The 25,241-nt window shown below is 37.2% G+C and overlaps 1 protein-coding gene and 1 pseudogene across 1 annotated transcript in view; one reads left to right on the top strand and one right to left on the bottom strand.

Annotated features, from left to right (window-relative positions):
• Window positions 1-25,241, bottom strand: part of Il1rapl1 (interleukin 1 receptor accessory protein like 1) — a 625,637-nt gene that overhangs the window by 87,628 nt on the left and 512,768 nt on the right. The gene's annotated exons all lie outside the window — the stretch shown is intronic.
• On the top strand, window positions 20,785-21,058 carry LOC126490196 (non-histone chromosomal protein HMG-17-like; annotated as a pseudogene).

Genomic DNA, 25,241 nt, shown 5'->3' with positions numbered 1-25,241 from the left:
GCTATAAAAGAAATAATCTGTCAACAGCTCCAAGACAACCACAAATAAGTACACATTTGGTATGTCTGCACAGCATGTGTAATTTTTCTGTATTTGTTTTTTTGTTGTTGTTGTTGTTTTTGAGACAGGGCTTCTTTGTATAACAGCCCTGACTTTCCTGGAACTCACTTTGCCAGCCAGGCTGGGCCTCAGACTCACAGAGATCTGCCCACCTCTACCTCCCAAGTGCTGGGATTAAGGGTGTGCACCACCACCGCCCGGCTACTTGTATAATTCTAGATGAGCATTCTCCAGTATTACTTAATACACAGTGTGCCCAATTCAGAAATGGGCTCTTGAGGTTCTGATTATCTGAGTCACCGAGTGGCACAGTTAAACTATGAACCCAGTTTCTCTTTCTATGAATAACTCTATTAAATGTTTTAAAAGAATTGGGCTGGTGAAATGGCTCCAAGGTAAAGGTACTTGCTGCCAAGCCTGGTGACCTAAATTCATCTTGTATAAACCAAATGGTAGGAGGAGAGAATCAACCCCTACCAATTATTCTTTGACATCTTAGCTTAGATGTGCTGTAAATCTTGTGCACCCACCTCACACAAATAAACAAATACATGAAAAAAATAGATTAGCAAATATTAAATTCTAATCAGTGAATATTATTATGACTGTACAAACACAGACTGGAGATTTTGGAAGATAAAGAATGAGATCTGAACAGAATGGAAAGAAGGCGGCAGACAGCAATAATTTTAGAAAAAAAAATAAAAACCAATTGCTCAAAGTAATGTCAGGCTAAAATCTGTGCCATTATTTTCTTCTAGAAGCCTACCAATTGTCCTCATAGCACAGAATTCCCCAATTTTCCTTTATCCCTCAGCTGATATCCAAGATTAGGTGACCTGCCATTGTCCTAACTTGTCCTCCGCTTGATGTAGTCTGATGAAGTCAGTGGCCTCTTCCCTGACAGTCTAGGTTCTGGCAGCTATGTTTGTCAGAAACCCACCCTAACATGTTGTTTGTCTTAGGCTTTGACTGCAATTCAATTTTAAAAATGTCCTAAGAAGCGCTTCGGGTTCACAGGGCTCACCCTATGAATAAGCATCTGTGAGTAGATAAGGAGCTGAGATGTGAAGAAGGTCGTAAGACAGAATGTGTGAAAATCCTTTGCAAGACTAAGAAAAAGTAAGGCAACATTTCTTTCCTTTTCCTTTTTGTTCCTTTTTTGGTTTTATGAGACAGGGTCTCTGTGTAATAGCCCTGGTTGTCCTGGAACTTGCTTAGTAGCCCAGGATAGCCTCAAATTTATAGAGATCCACATGCCACTGCCTCTCAAGCACTGGGAAATTAAAGGGGAGTGCCAACACTGTCCGGCTAAGGTAACATTTCTAATGAAAACAAGAGAAATCAAACTGGGACTCAAAGAAATATGAAATTGTGAACAATTGTGAACAATCAACTCTCTATCATATTCAATGATCCTCCATATTATTATTCATAATGAATACAGTTTCCACAGTAGACTCCACTATGAAATCACCCCTTGTAATAAAGACAGGCCCCAAACGAAAATAAAGTTATTATGATGTCTCTTTAAAAATCATTTCAACAAGCAGGGGGCTCATGTCTTTAATCCCATCATACAGGAGGCAGAGGCAGAGGCAGAGGAGGCAGAGGCAGAGGCAGAGGCAGAGGCAGAGGCAGAGGCAGAGGCAGAGGCAGAGGCAGAGGCAGAGGCAGAGGCAGAGGCAGAGGCAGAGGCAGAGGCAGAGGCAGAGGCAGAGGCAGAGGCAGAGGCAGAGGCAGAGGCAGAGGCAGAGGCAGAAGCAGAAGCAGAGGCAAAGGCAGATCTCTGTGAGTTTGCAACCAGTCTGGTTCACAAAGCAAGTTGCAGGACAGGGAGGACTGTTACACAGAGAATCTGTCTTGGAAAAAAAATAACTCAAAACAAAACAAAACGAAAACAAGCAGCAGCAGCAGCAACAACAACAAATTACTTGAACAGCAACAACAAAAACATTTGCTGTTCTTTTTATTTTATTTTATTTTTCTTCTAAGAAATGTTTAACAAAAAATAACAAAATACAAACATCTCCATTTAACAAAGAATCTTGCAAAAAACAATATTGATAGGAGGCTTTACCTGCTAGTATAAAACCATTAAGTTGACTGATTTTACTATGAAAGGAAAATGCATTTATTTTAGTTAGTTGTTTACCTTTTGATCTAAAATGGAAACATGAAGTCTATAGAGTCTATCTTTAAAGGAACATAGTTTATTCTCCTCTCAATATTCACTTCTATATTTTTCTTTTTTTAAGAAATATTTTATTGTAATTTTTAATATGTTATATGTATATGTGTGTGGCTTCTTGTCTGTATGTGAACGAGATGAGTGAAGGTTCCTGCAGAGGCCAGAGGAAGACTTTGTTTCCCCTGGAGTTAGAGTTACAGATTGTTTGGAGACACCTGACATGGGTGCTGGGAACTGAACTACAGTCTTCTACAAGAGCTGTATGCACTAAAACCACTGAGCCATTTCTTCTGCCCCTTGGGTCATTTTATGGATCTGGTTTACTGTGACTTGCTCTTCTTACTATGACATCGCTCTTCTCAAATTCCTGATTCATGGTCATTTGTAATTCCATTGTAATTAAGACCATATTTTAGAAGATTCCTCAAGGAAACAAAAATATAAAAAAATATTACATTATTATACAATATAGAAGTCTAAGGGGGTATATAAGTTGGAATAAAAGATAAATATTAAATATATTGACTAACTTTCTGTTGTTTATATTCTAGCATAAGAAAGGGTAACTATATTCTGAAAATGAAATGGAGAGCATAAAGATGGGGTTACAATGCTGTACACTTGTTCTTTTTCTGTTACATACACAGATATTTTCATTTATGGAATGGTATCATGCTTTAACTATTAAGGCATAAGAAAATGAATTGAGATAAAGGAGAGCAATATTGATGATATCTGTCTTTCCATTCTCTCCTTTATGAATATTATGACTAAACTACTTGTAAGTGAATGGAATTTTGAAAACTTCATTGGAGTAATAACTTAATTTTCTAAATTTATTATAGGCATATCAACCATCCCAGCTTTGCAACTGAATGGAATAAAGTGAGCTTTCTGAAGAGGCAAATTATACTGCAAAATGAAAATGAGAATAGGGTACTAATCTCATGTGCAAAGAGGCTCTTAGGCATGAAACTATTAATTTTATATATTTTTAACACTTAGGAAATTGTCATCTCAGCTTCCCAGCTTGGCAGAAGTAATATAACATTCACTATAAGCAAATGGAGTTAATGTTGCCAGAAAAATACTGTATAAAAATAACAACTAATAATTTGGATCCTTGTATTAACCAAATGCTGTAAGAAAATGAGTTTAAAACAAGACTCACATTTTATCATTTCAAAATAAAAATAAAGTTTGTAATATTTTAAAGGGGAAAATGGTGGTTTTGCAAATAACAAATGAAGAATATTCTTATTCTGAAGTCCTTCTTTATAGACCATAACATTTTGATTAACACACTTCCAGGAATATCTCTAAGTTATCTGTGTTGTAACCTTATAGTGAAAAAAAATTAGCAGTTGAAAAATAAAAGTAATGTAGCAGTTTTAATGGTTTAGATGTTTTTAATGTTTAAAATTTCATGAAAAATATCAACATTTTTGTTTTGTTTTATGTTTCTTTGTCTGATACCTTATATATAAATGCATGTAAAACCACCATTTACTTGTAGGACATTTATAATATGTCCGAAGTCTTGTTCTTTGGGGCATCATTTTGTCTCTACTTCTAGTTATGGCAAAGCCTTCATATGTGTACATCTCTTCCCATCTTCCACTCTCTTTCCTTCCCTCCAAAAAAAAACTCCCCACATAAGCTCAGTCTGCAAGGTATGGCTGTTTGTTACCCTCCTCTGGGCTCCTTGGATCCAACCCACTACCTTGATCTATCTCGTGCTGTTTTATAACACTTCTTGTCTTCAATACTCTGCCCTCACCAATGAACAGATTGTCCAGAGAGAAACTCTGGAGTTAAATCGTATAAATCAAACAGATTTTACAGAAAAATTTTACAGAAAATTGTACCAAAACACTAAAGAGCATCAGCAGTCTATAAAACTTTCCCCCAAGGTGACTACACATTAAGACACAAAGTTATCCACAACTTTAGGAGAATTGAAATGACATTCTGCATTCTTCTGACCACAAAGAAATTGAGCTGGATTCCAACAAAAATGGGAGAAAGTCCACTAATCATAGAAGTTAAACAACACACTACTGAATGAAAATTCAGTCAAGGGGAAAAGCAAGAATGAAACTTAAAAATTCCTAGAATTGAATGAAAATCAAAATACAACATAACAAAGTCTATGAAATAAATAGTGACACCCTTAAGAGAAGTTTATAGCACTAAGAACCTACATAGAGAGTTGGAGAGATTTTATATTAACAACAGGGTTATACTTAAAGACATTAGACAAATAAAAACAAACAACACCTGTATTAGGATTTTCTAGAGAAACAAAACTAATAGAACTAATAGAATAAATAGGTGTTTGTTTATTAGAGTGACTTACAGTCCCCAGTCTGATTATATTAACAATGACTATCTCCCAATGGAAAGTCCAAGAATCCAATAGTTGTCTAGATAAGTCTGAATGTCTCAGATAGTTTTCAGTATGCACTTGATCCTGAAGAAATAGACTTTGATGCCAGGGAAGGAATGAACTTGTCAGGGAAAGTGAGGTTAAGCAGGCCATGAGCAAAAGTTTCCTACTTCCATGTTCGCTTGATGAAACAGCCTTCTTCCATTTTAGGCTTAAAACCATGCTATAGTAAAGACAAACTAGGTTCATTCCTGCTTATGATTAAATCTCTGTTTCTCAAGGATTGCACTGTGCTCCACCTGTAGCCCTATCAATGGTTCTGTACTGCCTCTTCCAGGAATGGCATTCATATCTTCCTGTCAAAAAGTTATTTACAACTATCTTGCAACTCTATCTTTGTTTCAAGAAGATTTATGATTACCTATGACTTGTTCTCTGTTTATATTCTGCTCCTGTAATTCCACCTATTTAGCCTGCCAAATCCCCTGATTGGAACCCCCCTCCCCCCAGTCACAAGCTCTACAAAGGCTTTGGCTTCCTCACATCCAATGCTGACTCCCCAACCCTGACTTAGGGGAAGCAACCTGTGTGCACGAATGAAAAAGCTAATAATAATCTAATGATAATCTAGATCCGTGCTCTTTCCCCCTCCCATTTTTGAAATTAACACTTTATATATGCTGCCACCAAAAGGTTTGGCCCGGATTTAAGGTGGAACCTCCCACCTCAAATGATTCAGATTTAAGGTGGATCCTCCCACCTCAAATGATTCAGATTTAGGGTGAGTCTTTCCACCTCAAATATCCAATCAAGAAAAAAAAATCCCTCACAAATCTACCCAGCTGCTTGGATTTTAGTTCTAGGTTTAGTCAAATTAACAACCAATAATAGCCATCACAATGCCCAAAAAAATGTAGACAGGAAGATATAATAAAAGTCACGTATGAAATAAATGAAATAGAATAATTAAAAAAAAAACTGTACAAAGAGTCCATGAAACAAAGAGTTGGATCTTTGAAAAGATTAACCGGATTGACAAACTTTTAGCTAAACCAACCAAAAGAAAGAGAGGGAAGGCTCAAAGTAATTAAATCAATGACTATAAGAACCTGCCAGGAGCAAAGACCTGTATTTGGTTATAGCCATCTTAGTCACAAATTAAGTAAGATATTCACCTCTGTCACCTCTGTAGGGCAAATTCCTGGCCTAGGATATAACCCTTATCTCCCTGTGAGTTAAGAGTACCTACAGGCCTGCAGCAGTGATTAGCATTTCCCCCATTTACAGACCCTCAGCATTTCCTTATCTCTTCCTATCAGCTAGGGACATCTCCAGACCTGACTTTCCAGTATCCTACCCCCTGCCACTCCGCCCCCAGCCTTTTTGCTATATAATGCTCCTGAGAAAAAATAAAGTTGGCAGCTTGATCAGAATACAGACGTGCTGTCCATTTCTCGTGTCTCTTGTCCCTCCCATTCCTCTCCTCCAGGGTCTGGCCAATTCGTGTCCTGCTGGTCTGGACAAGAACCAGAGTAGCAGAGCAGGGTGTGAGATTGTGTCTCCCAGGAAAGTCAGAAGCTGTAGCTACAAAGTGACTGCCTAAACGGTGTGAAACACAAAGACACAATAGACTTGCTAATGTGAATGCTGCGGTGTGATGAAGCCTAAGAGGTCTCCATCCTACAGGAAATCCTGCCTCCAACTAAGGAATGCTGAAAGTAAGAAATTTTAGTAGGAAAGGGCACACCAATTGGCTATCCAGTACCAAATTACCAGCTCTGAAAACATACACACAGGAACATTATAAAGAGGTTGTACTTATGTCTTTAGAAGTGTGTGTGAGAGAGAGAACGTTTGGGGGGGGGGGCGCGTGTGCATGTATGTATGTAAAACAATTAAAAAATGTGACCATGAATTTGAAATTTGCAAGGAGAGGTATGTGGGAAAGCTTGGAGGTAGGTGTTAAGTTTCAAATCCAGGACAAATGTCTGCCATGCTTATTTAACATATCAAAGCTGACCTGGCCTTTAGGTTCTCTCAGCATCCTTCAATATGTACCAGGTATGGGGTATGGCTTATTTACCCCACCCTCTACTTTGAAATCTCCAGCCCAGGTGCTGGAATGCCTTAACCCTCTGACTTTCTTCCTTATATAGTCAAGACATTTTGGTTACCTAACCCTTTTGTAATTTTGGCCTCCTGGCTGCTTCACCTGGTTTTCTACTCTCCTTTCTCTTTTTCTCTTCCTCTTTCCCACATGGCCCAGTTTACTCTGGTCATGTCCATTCTGGAATCTCCCAACTTCCCTTACCTTTAGCAGTGTTATTCCACATATCTAGAAAAATCTTTCTCCTCTACCATACCTAGGAGCAGTCATGTCCTTTCCTTTCCTTTTTCTTTTTTTTTCCTTTCCTTTTAATTTTTTTTCATTCAGTAAGAAAGGAAGTAGGGGAAAATGATAACTATAAATTTTTATAATTTTATAATTATAAATAATTAGAATCTCAAAAATTTGGAGAAATAATGTTTAACAATTGGATATGATACCAGAACATGGGTACCATATGGAAGCTAACTACTATAACAGCCTCCTAAATTAATGCATGAGCATATACAAAAAGATTTTTAATGGGATTACCCTACAAGGGGAGCAATACCCCAAATAGATGCTACATGCTAGTAATAAAAATCCAGTACTAAGAATGAGGTGTCTCCTTTTTGAGGAGGTGACCAATGGGGTCCTATTGACAGCCAATTGTTATAGACTATTGCCAATATTCTTGGCTACTCTCCAGAACTTGATAATAAGACCCTATTACTGAAGTTACCATGTATTTGAGTCATAGAAGAAGAAGAAAGCATGCTGATAATGATCTGGAAGCCTTATAACATACTCACTAGCTTTTATAATATGGGAAGACATTCTGCACGCTGTCAAAAGAAAAAAAAAAAGCATTCTGTTTTACCTAACTGTGAACCCTGAGAAATACAATAACAAGTGGCCAAAGAAGATATGCCCGTTGTTGCTATAGTGGTACTAATATAATAAGAATAACCAGGCAGCTTTCTGATTACATCTTAGCCCTGCTTCATGAGATGGAACCTATACCTTGTACAGTAAAAAGAATCAAGAACCTATGGTTAGGTAGGTCATATATTGTAGGGAGAATCTAGCACTATTATTATGTTAAATCAGCATAATATTAAAATGACTTATAATGGCTTATTGCTATACACAATAAGCATCTCTCAAACTTCATCACAGTAGTTTCATATAGCAAAGGGCAATGAATAAAGAGCCTTCAATTGGTAAACGTGAAGAAAATAAGAGCTGGTTAAATTTTAAGCCCTAAAAGGGATATATCTATCATATTCCTTCTACCATGGCTCAGTGATTTCCATGGGAAAAGAGGCAGAGAGATTTTAAGAGCTGGAAGTGGTAGATACCACCAAGGAAGCTTTTCTGGAAACAATATTGGATGTACGCAGTAAGCTCTGTTGTGGCGAGGGGTTCTACAAAAAAAAAAAAAAAAAAAAAAAAAAAAAAAAAAAAAAAAAAAAAAAAAAAAAAAAANAAAAAAAAAAACACTTAGGTTAAAAACAAGCCATGCAAACAGGATTGGGAGACTTTCTGGGCAGTGGACCTGCTAGGCTTTTAGTCTGTCCACCCAGTAGGTGTGGAGTCTGAATCCACGTGGACGCCAGATGAAGGACACTTAATAGAAATCCCACACTAGCTCAGAATTGAGAAGAATAGATGGTTATTTATTTATGGCTAGTCTCACAAATCAGAATCATCTGCTGGAATGGAGAACAGCAACCAAATCCTGCAGCCGGAAAAGAGGCCTGGACCATGCTTCACATTGGCATAAATAGCATAAGAGGCTCTGCCCCAGTGTGTGTGCGGGTAACTACTGGCTGTAGGATTTCCTGCAGCACGATGGGTTTTTAAAAACTCAAAGTTGGGTGGGTAAGAGGTGAAGAGGGTGAGCGTGGATATGGGAGGAGTTGAAAGGGAGCAAATATGAGCAAAATACAGTGTATGTAGTTGTTAAGAATTAATAAAAACATTATTTTAGAAATGACTTGTGGAAAGCCGGAAAGCTGGCTCAGTGGCTTAGGGAATACAGTTTTCTTCCAGAGGACCTATGTTCAATTCATTCACACTTCCCTTAACCATATGCAATTCTAGCTCAGGGAATACGACTCCCTCTTTTGGCCTATGGGCACCAGGAAGGAACGTGGTAAGCAGAAGTGCATGCAGGCACAGCACCCATACACATAACATTCAAATAAACAAATAAATGAATAAATAAAACAAATGAATAAATGAAAAGAAATATATGAGAGACTGAAATAAAGCGGTCGAATCTGGAAAGTTGGATCTATTTTTGTTGTTGTTGTTGTTGTTGTTCTTGTTAATACCAAAGTCCAAGATTCTGTTTTATGTCAACGAGAGAAATGAGTTCATGAGAAAAATATGATCTTTTTGAATGTGGATAGATACAGTGGAAAAGAACTTAGCGATAAAAATTTCAGTATAAAAAGATGAAAGGGGGCCAGCAAAATAGTCCCCCCCCCAGTAAAGAGGCTGCTTCTGGGCTAACCACCTGAGTTTGATTCCAAGGAACTACATACCTGGAGGAAGGAGAGAGTCTAATCCTACAAATTGTCCTATGACCTCCACAAACTTGTGACACACCACTTCCCTAAGTGAAATAAATCCAATAAACTTTTTAAAATCAAAGGGCAGAAAAAAAAGTTCCCTGTGTTGTATGTGGAAGGCAACTGAGAATGGGATCTGCAAGATATATGACAAAAAGATGGTTGTCCTAATCTTCCAGTTAGTTATCTTCTAGGATAATCTTCCAGGATAATCTTCCCGGTAGTTCTGTTCAGATAGAACGGATCTTTCTGTGGTTAGTTCCACCTAAGAAAGATGTCTATGCCTGTAACTTTACTTGGATAATGTTACTAGTTGACAGTAAATTTGTCAACAAAACAAATAGTATCTATTATTTCTTCATTTTGAAACCATTTATTACTAGCACACAGCATGGCTAACCATGTTTTAGGCACTATAGATATCAAACCAGATCAAAATGTGTATTACTTTAAAACTGACTGTGTATTGTAACTCAATGATCAAGTACTTAACATTTGCATTTTCACTGTGAGAGGTATGAACTGAGCCTAAACCAATGTTCTAAAGTACAGAAAGAGCCTTTGGATTTCTATCTAAATAAATTGAAAATTAGAGCTAACAGGTTCACATCAGACATTTATCACTTTAAGAACTTGCCAGTTAGCTTATTACTTCCTCATTTTGAGTTAATGAATCAGATCCTTGAGATAAAAAATATGTGTTAACATGCAAATACATGATTTATCTGCACATAATATCTTCTTAGTGATTATATCCTTTTTAAGTTAACATGATAAGTTGTTAATTACTTTTTCCAGTAGAATGTTTTGGAAAATGTAGTGATTAAGAAGGCTTACTGCTGTGGTATTTATATGTTCTGTTTGTAGTCCGACCCCTTTATAAGGAGGTCATATTGATGCTAATTTATTCATAATTTGTCACCTTTCCTAGATATAAACATAATGAGATTCTTTTGTCTCAGTGATGCTACTTGCCAAGTGGTTTCGTGATGTTAGTGGCAGAGCAAGGGCCTTCAAGTGAGATATTAAAAAATAAGTACAGAAGAAAACTGCCATTCATGTTTGTGAAATTCAAAATGAAAGGTAGATGTATGCAAAACCTCCAACCAAGACAAAGTTCCAGTTAAGCTGATGCATTTGAAGAGCAGAATGCACACATAGTTTTACTTGTGACAGAATTCTTTTCCTTCTGGGCTGTGATAACACCAACCAACAAGCAAATCAGAATCTCTGCCAACAAAAAATCTAAAAACGTACGGACTACAGTGAGCACAGGTGTTAGAAACCTCCCAGCATTGTTTGAGACTAGCAGTAGGGCCCTGCTTGTTGAAATGATTAAAAGACTCCCTCTGTGTTGATTTGGAAAGGCATCTGGGATGTGCAGAGCAGTTTGCCTTGTGCTTTGCAAAAGAGCTGGGTGTGCAGTGATTTACAGTGGCAATTTGTGAACTAGAATTTCTATGAACAATTAAACCCAGTTTACTATTTTTACAGGAAGTATAGAAGTTTTGTTCATGGTTTATCTACAAGGATATATGCTTTCTCCCTCTTTTCTGGTTATCTATTCCCTGTGCCAAAAGCTTCCTGTTATTCTCAAAAACCCTGGAAAACAGAGCTTGGTCCTTGTTTCTTATAAATGGGTCACTCTCTAGCACCTTGCACTGATGCACTGATAATAAAGGGTGCTATGGGATATTTAGTCTGATCTATTTAGTAGTTTTTTTTTTTATTGGTAGATTCTGACTCAGAAACTGGGAGTCAAAACACAAATAACAGTTCTCATGAACTGCCAGACAACTTAGCTCTGCTGTGCTCTATTTATTTTATTGGTCTCTTTTTATCCTATTTGCACTTGTGTGATGCCATTTTCTTGGACTCTTAATTCTTTTCTCTCCTACTATTTTCTCTTTCCTGGAAGTAAAAATAAGGATAATAGGAGACAATAGCCCCATCTCTCTTCCTTAGTGGTTTCTTATTACAGGCATATTTCTTAGATGCAGTTTGTCACTTATATGACTGGACTTGTGGGAACATTTAATAGAAGCTGCACCCTGAGATAGAAAAATACCAGACTATTACTGCTGTTTAAGAAAGCTAATAGGTATCCATTTTCTGAACTGTATAGAAGACAACACACTTAGAGAAATGAACTGTATTGCATATGACATAGAAACATGCCCTAATGTCATGTTAGATTCTGTCAACAGATCTTTTTTAAATTTTCAGTTGTTTTGGGTACTAGGGACAGAAAACAGTGAAGGTAAACTCATACATATGAACCTACTAGTTATTTTTTTCATGGATGAATTACCTATTGAATCTTCATAGAAGAACTACTCTATGCCATACGCATATACTATATTCAATATACATACATTCATTCACATTTGATCATTAAAATCATAGAAATTACCCAAGTGATATAGCCGCAAATGCAGAGTGAATAGAGCCAGGCATCACCTGTGTCTAGTTATTATCTTCTCTCTCTCTCTCTCTCTCTCTCTCTCTCTCTCTCTCTCTCTCTATCTCTCTCTCTCTCTCTCTCTCTCACACACACACACACAGTCTTTTGGTCATGGAATTCAAGGCCTTGTGCATCATAGACAAGTGCTCTATCGAACTATAATCCGTCCCTTTTCTTGACCATTGCTTCTTCCTGATATCTAAATGTCAGATTATACTCATATTCATATTATCTGATTAGCACATATTTGCTGAAAGACTTCCCCCACTATCTCTGTATTACTTCCCCCCAGGAATAAAAACTTAAATGTAATTAAATTAGTGAAATCTATAAATTCTGTGTCAGGCATATAAATATATAGGGTTGATTAGATGGCACATAGTGATTGTCTCTATGGAATTCTAGAGTGATATTTCTAATGGCTGTGAGGGACATCGGTTCTCTAATTTTAGTGGATATGAACTACCCAAACAGATTCTATTTCCTGGTGTCATTTTCAGAATCTTTGTTGTACTGAATCTGTAGTAAGCTCTGGAATGTATTTCAACAAGAAGCACCCAGAGGGCGCTAACAGGATGTCCTCAGATAACCTGGTGATAAGGACTGTCTAATGCTGAATACCATGTAGAAATAAAGTAATATTTTCCATCTTTACTTAGTTCCAAGTAGCAATGTCACCATATAATTTTATAAAGCAATCTGATCATGTTTTGAGGCCATTAATTTTTTTAGTGTTTTGCCATTATCAAACTGATTTTATTATAACTAGAAAGCAAGTAAAGACAGAAAGAACCAACTCACAATACCAGTAGTGAGTTGCATGATTTTAATTGTTGTGGAATATTACTTTAACTTTGTAAAGGTGTGTTACATTTGTTTATGCTGCATTTGTTTAATCATGTAAAGATGTTTTGCTGTTTCTATCTACCTGCCTAAGGCACCTGATTGGTCTAATAAAAAGCTGAATGGCCAATTGCTAGGCAGTAGATGGATAGGTCAGATTAGCAGGAAGAGAGAATAAATGGGAAGAAGAATCTAGCCTCAAGAGGAGAGAAGGAAGAAGAGAATGAGGGAGAAAGAAAGGGAAATGCCCAGGGCTTAGCAGCCAGGCAGCCATCAATCATCCAGACCTGGAGTAGGAAATGCAAAATGATAGAAAGGTAAAAAGCCCTAAGGCAAAATGTAGATGAAGCGAAACAGGTTAATTTGTTATAAAAGGTAGTGGGACAAGCATAAGATAAGGCTGAGAATTCATAATTAATAATAAGTTTCTGTGTCAATATTTGGGAAACGGTTGGTGGACCAAAAGGAAGCCTTCTTCATTTAATGGTCAAAATTTGGGTGATTTTGTTTGTGTATGTACATGTATGTGGGTGTATGTGTGTACATGTGTGCTGTGTTTGTGTGTGTGCATGTGAGTAAATATGTTTATTGGGGGGAGTGTGGGATCTAGTCTTATCACAACTTGACCCAAGCTAGAGTTACTGGAGAAGAGGACTTTCTCAGTTTCATGCCTCAATAAGATTAGGTCATGGGCAATCCTGTAGGGCGGTAGTTCTCAACCTTGAGACACAAGCCCTTTAGAAAATCTCTACCTCCAAAAATATTTACATTATAATTTATAATATTAGCAAACTTACAGTTATGAAATAGAAATGAAAATAATTTTATCATTGGGAGGGGTCACCAAAACATGAGGATTGCAGCATGAGAAAGGTTGAGAACCACTGATGTAGGGAATTTACTTAATTAGTGATTCATATTGCAGGGCTCAGTCCATTGTGGGTAGGGCCACCCCTGGGCAGGAGTTTCTGAATTTTATAAGAAAACAGGCTGAACAAGCCATGGAAAGAATGCAGTAAGTAGTACTCCTCCACAGCCTCTGTATCAGCTCCTGCTTCCAGGATTCTGCGCTATTTAGTTTCTGTCTTGTTTTCCTTCAACAGTGAACTACAAGGATATAGAAGCCAAATAAACCCTTCCTAAGTTGATTTGGCCATTGTGTTTTATCATAGCAATAGCAACCATACCTACAACAGTGTGTGTGTGAGTGTGCATGTGTGTGTATGTATACAAGTGCTTGCATGAAGTAATGTGAGAATTAATTGATTGGTGTAATGTTTCCATTGACATAAAGAAACCCAAAGGTAAATATAATGCCAGGAATCTAAGTCATGGGAGTGATTAGCCAATATAATAAATTGCAAGTAAACTAGAAAAAATTCAGGAAATACTCATTGAGAGAATCAGTCTTGAATCTAGAATATATGTCTTGTTTTAAAGGGTTGTTAGGTCAGGGTATGTTGGAAGATTGTCATAAAGTGCCAAGTGTTCAGACATTCATAAAAGATAGCTCAATGTTTACTTGTACTAATTATATGCATATTGATTGGTGAAAATTAGACCTATCATAGGAGAGTCAGTGAACAGACCCATTCCTAGAAGTTTTTTGCTAAACTGACTGGAAAGCAACAGAGACCTTAGAAACATATAACCTGCTTTGGTCTATTTGGGTTGTTAGGGAAATACTACAAACCAGATGATTATAAACAAAGTACTTTTATTTTTTTAATTCTAAAAACTAAACTCAGCACTAGAAGTTTAAGTATTGAAAAGGAATTTTGAATAAAGAACTCTGTTATCTCAATCTTTGTTTCATGAATGGTGAGTGAAACAAAAAATTTTCCCTTGGAATTCTTTGATAAATGCAATGATCCTATTTCTTATAGTCTCATCTTAATGCTTCTCTTTCCTCCTATGCTCCTTAGTCCTGAGAGTTGTCATTTGCTTTGCCATATTATTCTCATCATTGATATTTGGAGCTAAGTAAAACTTTCCTTTTGTAAGTTAATTATCTGAAGCATTTAATTATAATGAGAGGTAGTTGTCTAATACACCTGTATAAAACTACATGAGAAGAGTATGAGACATGGTCTCAGGTGTCTCGCTATCTCTAATTGGCCTCAAACTCAGTATCAAGTGAAGGATGACTGAGAACTCCTTATCTTCTCTCCATCTTGTAAATTCTGCAATTCCAGAAACACCCAATTATGCTGGGGGATCAAACTCAGGGCTTCATAAACACTAGGTAAGCATTTTATCAGCAGAGCCACACCCTCCACCCATCATTAAGTTTTTTTTTAAAGAGCTACCCTACCATCCTACCACATGTAGTTTGGAAAAGAGAAATATTCATAGATGTGGAGTTGTAGTTCAGGCAAACACATATTTGGCATAGTACATATTGGTAAACAATTTTCCAAAGTGATTATACTAATTTTTATTCTTTTTTATAATTAAAACATCATTCAAAGATTACAACAAAAAGAAAGAAAAATAAAAAGCAACCAGGCAGTGGTGGTGCTCACTTTTAATTCCAGCATTTGGAAGGCAGAGGCAGGCAGATCTCTATGAGTCTGAGACCAGCCTGCTCTACAGAGATAGTTCCATGACAGCCAGTGCTGTTGCACAGAGAAACCCTGTCTAGAAAATTTTCCCTTCAAAAGAAATCTTTTCTAAAGAGTTTCTTGAGTTATTTATTTATGTCAGTTAAAGCATGGGGTAGAAGAGTCGCTAAAGTTGATTCAAATGGTTTGTGCTTTTTTTGGCCTTCCTGGTCCCACAGTTTGCTATTGCTTACATCCATTTTAGGGTTATTATATAAATAATATATATATATAAGCATTTGGGATAATGGGCTTTTAAGTAAAAGTCTCTGTTATCTATCTGTCTTGATCAGTGTGGGGGGGGAAGGCAGCAGAATCAATTAGAAGTTCTTCATATTCTATATTTTTATTTTTCTAGTATTCATTTCATCTTTATTTTAAATTATACATAAAGCCATGTCAGTCAATATGAGCTAGACAAAGAATTTTAATTTTGATAGTAATGGTCAGACAAGGTGAACATTTGTGATGACATCTTTGAATCTACTGTGACCTAGTTTGAACTTCCAAAATGAGTGCTGTGTTCTATGTAGGCACATGGGAGTCAACTTCGAGAAAGCAACTTAACTGAGATAAAAGCAGAGACTGCTAGTTGAATATGACAATTATCTAGAAAAGGAAAAGATAATTTACAGAGGAGATTCACTAAGTGCTGACAATAGCCTAGAACTTGTTACAATGGCCTCATTATTTAAATTAGGGTATTTATAGGCTTTATGCTAAAAAGCTATCTGACATGACATTCTTCCGAAGAAAAGTTCTGTTCCGATGACACTGAAAAAAAAAATGCTAACATGAAATCATTGCAGCCGAAATGAGTAACCTATTATTCTGTCAGGTTGCTAAAAACACCACTGGTACTCATTTTTGGATTGACCTCAATAATTGAAGAACTGATACATGGTCTGTGTCCTTCTTATAGCCAATAGTTCCTGTGGCAGTTTGAATGAAAGTGTCATGCATAGACTCACAGAAAGTAGCACTAATGGGGGGTGTTATGGAAAAATCTTTTTGTACACTGTGAAGATGGGTTACTCTCGTCAGTTTAATAAAGGGCTAAATAGTCAATAGCTAGGCAGGAAGATGTTAGGAAGGACTTCAGACAGGAAAAGAGCTCTCTGGGATGAAGAAAGGCAACTAGATGAAGCAGGATGTTGACAAGATGACGTAAGAAGCAATGAGCCGCATTGCAGCAAGTAAATTAATAGAAAGGAGTTAATTTAAGTTGTAAGAACTAGTAAGGAACAAGCCCAAGATATCCGTCAAGGGGTTATGATTAATAATAATTCTCTGTGTAGTTATTTGGGAGCTGACTGGTTGGACAGAAAATTACAGCAAAGAGAAGTATGACCTTGTTGGAGTAGGTGTGGTCTTGTTGGAGAAAGTATGCCATTGGAAGTGGGCTTTGAGGTTTCAAATGTAATCTGAGCACTCAGAAGGCAGAGGCTGGCAGGTCTGAGTTCAAAGCCAGCCTGGTCTAAAGAGAGGAGAATTCATGGGGGAATACCCAGATCTCCCTGGGGAGTGAAAATAGAAGAGAATTGGTGAGTGGACAGAGGGCAGGTGGGAACGGGAACATGGGTGATCAGGTTAGGGGACACTTAGGGGATGAATGCTGTGAGTGCTGAGGAGAACTGCTGGGGGCATTTTGGGTATAGGCAGAAGCCTGCCAAAGGGGAATGTCCCAGGAATCTACGGGGAGGACCCCAGTTTAGACTCCTAACAATAGACGGTAAGTAGCCTGAACTGGCGGTCTTCTGTGCCTAGACTGGTGCCTGGCCCAATTGTCATTAGAGAGGCATCATTCAGCAACTGATTGAGGCAGATGCAGAGACTCACAACCAAACATTAGGCAAAGTTCAGGAATCCTACAGAGAAGGAGAAAGGAGTATCTGAGTCAGAAGGGTCAAAGACACTGTAGGAAGTCTCACACAGTCAACTAACCTTGGCTCACGGGGGCTCACAGAGACTGAATTGTAAACCAAGGAGCCTGCATGAGACTGACCTAGGCACTCTGCATATATGCTACAGTTGTGTAGGTTGGTCTTCTTATGGGACTCCCACCAGTGGAAACAGGGACTTTCTTGACTTTTGGCACACACTCCTCATACTGGGGTCACCTTGCCCAACCTTAACACATGGGGTGGTACTTAGTCTTGCTGCAACTTGATATGCCATATTTTGTTAATATTCATAGGAGACCTGCTCTTTCATGGATGGAGATGGAAGAGTGTGGGTAGCCTATGGCATCTGTAAAAGGCAAAGAAACTCTTACCCCAGAAATTCCTTGGAATTCATTCTTGCTTAAACCTTGATTTTTATCCCAGAAAGATGTGCCTGTGTTCTGACTTACTGAGTAGGGGGATGATGTATATATGTTGTAAGTCCATGAAACTGTGATAATTTGTTACAGTAGAGTGTGCTAATTCCTATTAGTAGATAAGTCTACAACAGTCCATATTTCTGGAATTCCCTTTCATAAATGTGCTCTTTTGTATAACATATCAAGCTGTGATTTTATCTGGGTGACTTCTAAATGAAATACAATAATATGAGTATCTTCAATATGAGATACAGGGTTATGGTATTGTGCAATGAGCCTAATAAAAAATGAGGTGATGAGTTCTAACCACATGAATTAGAGAAGATTGGAAAAATCCTTTTGTGATGTTTAGACAATATTATCAGCTTGTCTGGATTCAAAATAAAATAGGATATTGTTTGGGCACACTAGGTATATATATATAAGGGTATTTGATATGGGATGTCCTTCTGTATATGTGTTGCTTTTATTGGTTGATAAATAAAGCTTTTTTTGGCCAATGGTTTAGCAGGGTTAAGCCAGGTAGGAAATCCAAACAGAGATAGAGAGAGTAGGTAGAGTTGAAGAGACACCATGTAGCTGTCGAAAGAGAAAGATGCCACAATGTTACCAGTAAGCCACAGCCTTGTGACGATACATAGATTAGTAGAAATGGATTAATTTAAGAGGTAAGAGATAGCTAGGAATATGCCTAAGCCATTGGCAGAAAGAGTGCTGTAATTAATAAAGTTTATGTGTGATTATTCAGGTCTGGATGACTGGAAAATGAAAGACCCAATGTTGGGCTTGAACCCACTACCCTGAGATTAAAACTCTCATGCCCTACTGGCTGAGATAGGAGAACTGTCCTTCAAAAACACTGCTTCATAGAAAAATCTATATTCTAGACCTGTAGGCCAAAGATGGATGCCCCAATGTTGCTGGGGAACTTTGGGTGACTGTCCAGGCAGCCAGATGTTTCTGTCATTTCTCACAATTTTAGGAAGTCACTTGCTTTCCCTTCCCGCTTACTCAGTTAATATTATTTCCTTCTTGGTTTTCTAAAGTAGTTGAAGACTAGATAATCAGAGTTATAGTTTTCATTGTTTACAAGACTGAGAAAAGAATTTCACTAAAGACATGTCCAGTATATAAGGTTGAGAGGTGTTAAAAGATAGTTTTGAATGGTAATGCAAATTATAATAGAAAGTAAATTAGGTATAAGACTTTGGGTTCACCAAGATAGGATAGATATAGAGTATTTTCTATGAATATGTCAAATGCAATGGACTAGACATTGTTGATGTATTTATTGCCTGTAAATATTGTGTATAGTTATTGTACTTATTATATATATATTTCTCATATTATTTATAGCATTCTTTTTTATTTTAGACAAAAAAGGGAAATGTAGTGATATTTCATTTGTATTTTAATAAATAAAGCTTGCCTGAAGATCAGTGAGTAAAACAGCTACACTATTCAGTCTACAGATCAGGTAGTGGTGACACACACTTATAATCGCAGTAGTCACACTAGTATGCCTTTTAAGCTAGGAAGTGGTGGTCCACACCTTTAATCCCAACACTGGAGAGGAATATAAACCAGGATGAGACAAGAACTCACTCCCTTTAAGTCAGAGAATTTCTTAGAGGTAAGAGCTCTCTAGTGGCTTGGCTGCTCTGCTTTTTTTTTTGTTCTTCAGATTGAACCCCAATATAAGTCTCTGGTTTTTTTTTATTATTCATGAGACAAGTATTGTCATAAGAATAAGGGTGAGGGAGATTATCTGAATGTGTTTGACACTGACATCATTCTATTAACTGGGAACCTGGAAAAATAAAACAAACAAGCAAACAGAGTATGCTGACATTCATTCACCTTTTTACTCTTTTCACTCTATTCTGTCATGACCCCTGGAGCAAGATAGAGTAAGCATTCGAAAGAATGAACTAAAACTTGCCTTTCTTTTATTTTTTTAAAGTGGTTTATTTTAAGTGTTGTGGTCACAATAGTTCAAGAGTAATATGGAAGTAGCCATTGTGATTACACTCAGTTACACAATGTGGAGGCCTTTGGAATGTGTTTATAGTTGGAAGATGGAAGAGTTTTGAGATGTGGGCTTGGAGAAGCCATATAAAGCAATAATCAGAGTTTATTGAATAACACTAGTGGCAGTAGAAACTATTGAAGTCATAGTCAAAGAGGGATTCTTTACTATGTCTATTGGGAGTGGATTTTATTGCCGTTTTTGTGGTACGGTTTTTGGCCACTGTAATGAAATACACCAAATGTGTTTGTGCTATAATCCTGGAAAAGATACGTAAATCGAGAGTCATGATTAGGAGGGAAACTGATAAGGATGTACTGTGATCTGAACTGTAGAAGTTGTAGATATAGGAAGTTATGACTAATGCAAGCACGGATAATTAGAAAGAGTGAGACCATTTTTTGAAATACCACATACAATGTGTTTTTACAAGTTTTGGACAGGAAGATATGTTTATTAATTCAGCATTTAGATCTTACGCCTCATAACTATTGTTAAGACATCTACTGAATGGGGGAACCATAGTAATCTGTATACCCTCAGTCTTAATTAAGATTCTCTAGGTGAGGGAATTTCTGCCCCTGGTTATAGAGAACTATGTAGTTCCAAAGTAGAATTTACAGAGAAACTGAGAATTGTAACTTATTAAAAAGAATCTTACCATTCCTTTTCTCATACTTTCTCACTTACTCATTTGTCTCTTTGCATTGACAGTGGCCATATTCCTAGATGTTGAATGATCTTTTACACTGCTCTAGGTCTGGCACCCATTATCTACTCTGCAACTAGGCCTTGTCCATTAGGTGTGTCTAATATCTTTCACTAGTAATTTTCTAAAATTGAACATGACTAGCCAGTTTCTAATATGGCCTCTCTCAATTGCTGCCATTTTGTTAGTTACTCCTAATTTAGTTTACTACTGTCAATCTCAAAATAGTATTAATCACATTGCCACAAAGAAGTTTCCAATGAAACAGTGCTGATATATAATAACCTACCCATGGTGCTTTGACTCCTACTTTGTTCTACACAAAGAACCTCATCCATCCCCATTGAGATTAATTTCTCATTGTGCTTATGCAGCCTCTTCCACATCACAACTTTTTCTCTTTTTAAAGTTCAACGGAAGAAGCAGCGAGAACGACCCCCGGACAGACCCGAGCCGCGCACCACTGCAGCCCCTCGTTCAGCGCCGACGTTCCCCTCCCACCGCCGCCATGCCCAAAAGAAAGGCTGAAGGGGATACTAAAGGAGATAAAGCGAAGGTGAAGAACGAGCCACAGAGAAGATCGGCAAGGTTGTCTGCTAAACCTGCTCCTCCAAAGCCAGAGCCCAAGCCTAAAAAGGCCCCCTGCAAAGAAGGGAGAGAAGGTACCCAAGGGGAAGAAGGGGAAGGCCGATGCTGGTAAGAATGCCAATAATCCTGCAGAGAATGGAGAAGCCAAAACAGACCGGGCACAAAAAGCTGAAGGTGCTGGAGACGCCAAGTGAAATGTGTGCATTTTTGATAACTGTGTACTTCTGGTGACTGTACAGTTTGAAATACTATTTTTTTTATCAAATTTTATAAAAATGCAGAATTTTGTTTTACTTTTTTTTTTTTTTTTTAAAAAAAAAAGCTATGTTGTTAGCACACAAAACACTTCATTGTTTTGGGTGGGGAGGAACATGTGTCACTAGCAGTGTCTCCCAAGCTGGATCGATGATGGTTCATGATGGAAAACATCTTTGCCTGATAATTTTGAAAGACTCCTCTTGGCTCCCAGGAGAGACCTCCTGGGGACATGTTGACATGTGTGGCCACCATGGCACAACATGCCTTGTGTGGGAAAACTCAGTTCATTTTTATATCCTCCTTCCCCTGTACCATCAACATAGACTTAACTCCCTTAAGACCAGAGACCTGTTGGAACCTGATCCCCAAAATAGGTTTTGCCAGTCTGTTGGGCAATCCGGACTTTGCAGTGAAATCATTGAGTGTCCTCAAATGTGCAGCGGTTCCTTTTATAGAAGATTGTGGATCTGCACATTGACAATTCTGCCATTTTCATTTCATTTCCTGAAAGTCAGGGTCGGCTTGTAAAGAGTTGTGAAACAATATCCTCTATGTGAAATGCCAGCCCTCACTCTAAACTCCTCCCCCTTTGCAGAGTATCCAATGGAGACTCACCAGGTTTTATGTCAGCCCTCACTCTGAGCTCCTCCCCCTTTGCAGAGCATCCAATGGAGACTCACCGGGTTTTATGTCAGCCCTCACTCTAAACTCCTCCCCCTTTCAGAGCATCCAATGGAGACTCACCGGGTTTTATAGTGGTTTTCTGATTTTGGTAGTCGATACAAGAAGGGAGTTTGGAAGTTCTTGTATACTGTTACTGATTGTCTGCCCATGTTCTGCCTGGAAAACCGTGATTGTTTATGGAAAGTGTCTTTAATAAAGCTGGATACAGTTTGGCTTGGAAAAAAAAAGTTCAACTAAATGAATAATTATCAAATTATTCAAAGTAAGTGACAGAGAGCCCTAGTTATAAGTGGAATAGCAGTTAGTGTTATTTTCTTCTTATAGTCTATGAAATTTTATGGTAGAAGGCTTATGGAAGGTAGTCCATTACCTGTATTAATTATTGTTTAAAATAGAATTATTCTAAGTCAGAGTCCAAAATCATACCCTTAATTCTGCTGAGCCACAGTGATCACAAACCTTGTATCAGCACGACCAGTCCCATCCCAATTTACAAAGCATCTCTTGCTGACTACTATTTCACTGCTCCTGGACAGGATTCTCACCAAACCAGTAAAGTAAGCTGTCCTCTGATCCTCTCATGCAGATTGTGGCATGCACATGCCAACATACCTACACACTCTCAATAAAAATGTAATAAAAGAGAAATATTAGTAGAAAATATAAATTATGAAATATTCACTATTATATCCATATCCAGTATTTTTATATCCGACTACGTCTTTAGCTTGTAATTAAACTCCAAACAAAAAGGGGAAGTACAGGTCAACGTTCCACTCTCTGCTTGCTATATATATTAATACAGTGTGTGTTTTAAATTACAATAGTAATTACGTGCCTGCTTCATGTTATACATTGCATTGAGGACTAGAGCAGAGACCTGGCCAGACAGACTGATGGTTGAGATTCACTTTTGTAAATCCCTTCCAGTCCTTCATAAGAATGAATTCTAAGTCATCTACAAGTATATCCACTGAATATATCAAACACTAGAGGCCGCCGGGAGGTGGTGGCGCACGCCTTTAATCCCAGCACTTGGGAGGCAGAGGCAGGCGGATCTCTGTGAGTTCAAGGTCAGCCTGGTCTACAAGAGCTAGTGCCAGGACAGGAACCAAAGCTACAGAGAAACCCTGTCTCAAAAAACTAAAAAAAAAAAAAGAAAAAACAAACACTAGAGGCACCAATAAAAAAGAGATATTAAAAATATCTGCAAAAATGGAACATGACCAATTCTACTTTTTCTCTTTAAATTTTGCAAAGTGTGTTGGGAGCTCTTGTTAGATAGAATAACTACAAGATCCTTAAAATTTGTCCTGTCTTTCTATGATACAATTTTCCCAAGGTCAAATTAAACAAAATGAGAATTATGTCGTACTACAGTTCAGATGCAAAGGCCGGGACATTCCCACATTGAATTTAAACGTGATAGGACTAGACCTTGATGAACTAAGTAAAAAATGAAAAAGGACATTTACTTAGTAATAAATTTGCAACCTAATTTTCTGGTTTTTTTACATGACCAATAATTTTTATTATTTGTATAACAAGCGACATAATACAATATGAAGTTCAAAATTCAAATGAAGTGTATTAACTGGATATCCAGGTTTTCAAACCCAAAATGATAAAAAAAATCTCCATGTTTTGTACAGACTTTTTTGAGGAATTAGAATTGTTTGAATGAGTTCATATGGGATCACGGCATATGATATGCTAGCTGGATGCTGTCTCAAAAGCTGCAGTATATGATTTCAGGACTAACAAGCTGTTATTGGATAACTAATTAGGGAAATATTTCTGGGGATGATAACTTTCTCCTACTGTTAGCATTTCTTAGTTTCATGAAGTTTCTTTGCCTAGGGCTGGGGTTGTGTGAGATTTCCCCCTTTCATGTTGACATTTATATTGGCATCATCCATAACAACAAAAAAAATAAAAGGAAGCCATAAACTATATGAGTTTGAGATGGGGGGGGTGTTTATGGGAAGGGCTAGATGTAGGAAAAGAAAAAAAAGATGTAATTATACTTTAATTTCTAATAATAAAGAAAAATAAAAGTCAGAGTAAATTTTTTATATTCTTGGTGCCAGAATTCTAGGAACTGTTATCTGCAAAATGTTCCATGTACAAAAATGTGTTCTCCAAACTTTTATTTGTATGTTTGTTGTTTCTCTTGGCCCACTTATACTTCCAGAACAAAATTCTAGATTCTGGATAAGTTATAAACCACAAAATTTATTTCTCATCACTCCAGAAGCTGATAAGTTTAAAATGGAGGCACTGAGAAGTTTATTGTCTGATTAGATGCCAGGATCAGCTTTCATACAGCACCTTGAACATTGGATCCTGCCATGGCAGCAAGGACAGAATGAACTAGAGACTTCCTTTAACCTCTTTCATAACTTAACGGTGACCTAAAGACTGTATTTGTTAATACTGTCACATTGACCAGTGAATTTCAGCATATGAATCTTTTCAAAGTAAAGGAAATGTTCAGACCATAGGAAGATTCTAAAACATTTCTTATTAAATAAATTATACACACACACACACACACACACACACACACACACATTTGGTCTCCAGAGTCTGGAACAACAGTTTATTTATTAATTCCATAATGTTAAGTGAAATATATAAAAGTTTTAATGCTGTAATTTTCTTTTTTGAAAATATTTTATTGAAAATTAATGAATAATGGCATAATAATTATTTGCACACTGTTCTAAGGTCCAAATCTATGTCTGATGGTAAGTATCTGGCTGCTCCTGGATACACCACTTTAAACATTTTAATATCTTCATTATAGAATTAGTGAGGGATTGAAAAGCAATAGTGAATTTAAAGCAATTAGTACAATATGATACATAAATAGTCACTAGTTAATGCTGGCAGCTGTTTTTATCTTTAGTAGCTATTATCACACATATTTTTTCTATCAATAATCTAGGGAGCACAAACTACTGCAATAATAACAATTATCTCATAAAAGAAAAAGAACTCAGACATCTTTTGCAGCAATATGCAAAAGTACTCTTCTCTTTTTAACGAATATGATTTTTTGATGTACTTTTTTTAGCTAAGTATTCTTTCCTCATGTTTTCTTCCCAAATATGAACATATGTCAGGTGCTTATGAAAAGACATCAATGTCAACAGTGTTACCATTGGAAATCACAATAGAATTCATCATTTACTGGACACCCACCTCATACTTTACAATGTATTTTATATATGCTTTACTTTGGGCTATCCCTCCATACTGAAAACTTCAAAATTTGTCAATTGTGTATTTGTCATTGTCATGCTGTAAAGGCAAGGTTTCGTCATGGCACTCATCCCTTCTTGATATTATATTGCAAAATTATTTATTTTTCGTGTATGGCATATGTAGTAGGAATATGGGTGGTACGTTCGCCTGGGTGAGTATGTAGAG

The sequence above is a fragment of the Alexandromys fortis genome, unplaced genomic scaffold (genome assembly GCF_014885135.2).
Source record: "Alexandromys fortis isolate MF-2015 unplaced genomic scaffold, M_Fortis_MF-2015_v1.1 scaffold_226, whole genome shotgun sequence".
NCBI lineage: Eukaryota > Metazoa > Chordata > Mammalia > Rodentia > Cricetidae > Alexandromys > Alexandromys fortis.
Note: the sequence above shows the minus strand (reverse complement) of the source record. Positions and strands in the feature narration are given on the sequence as shown.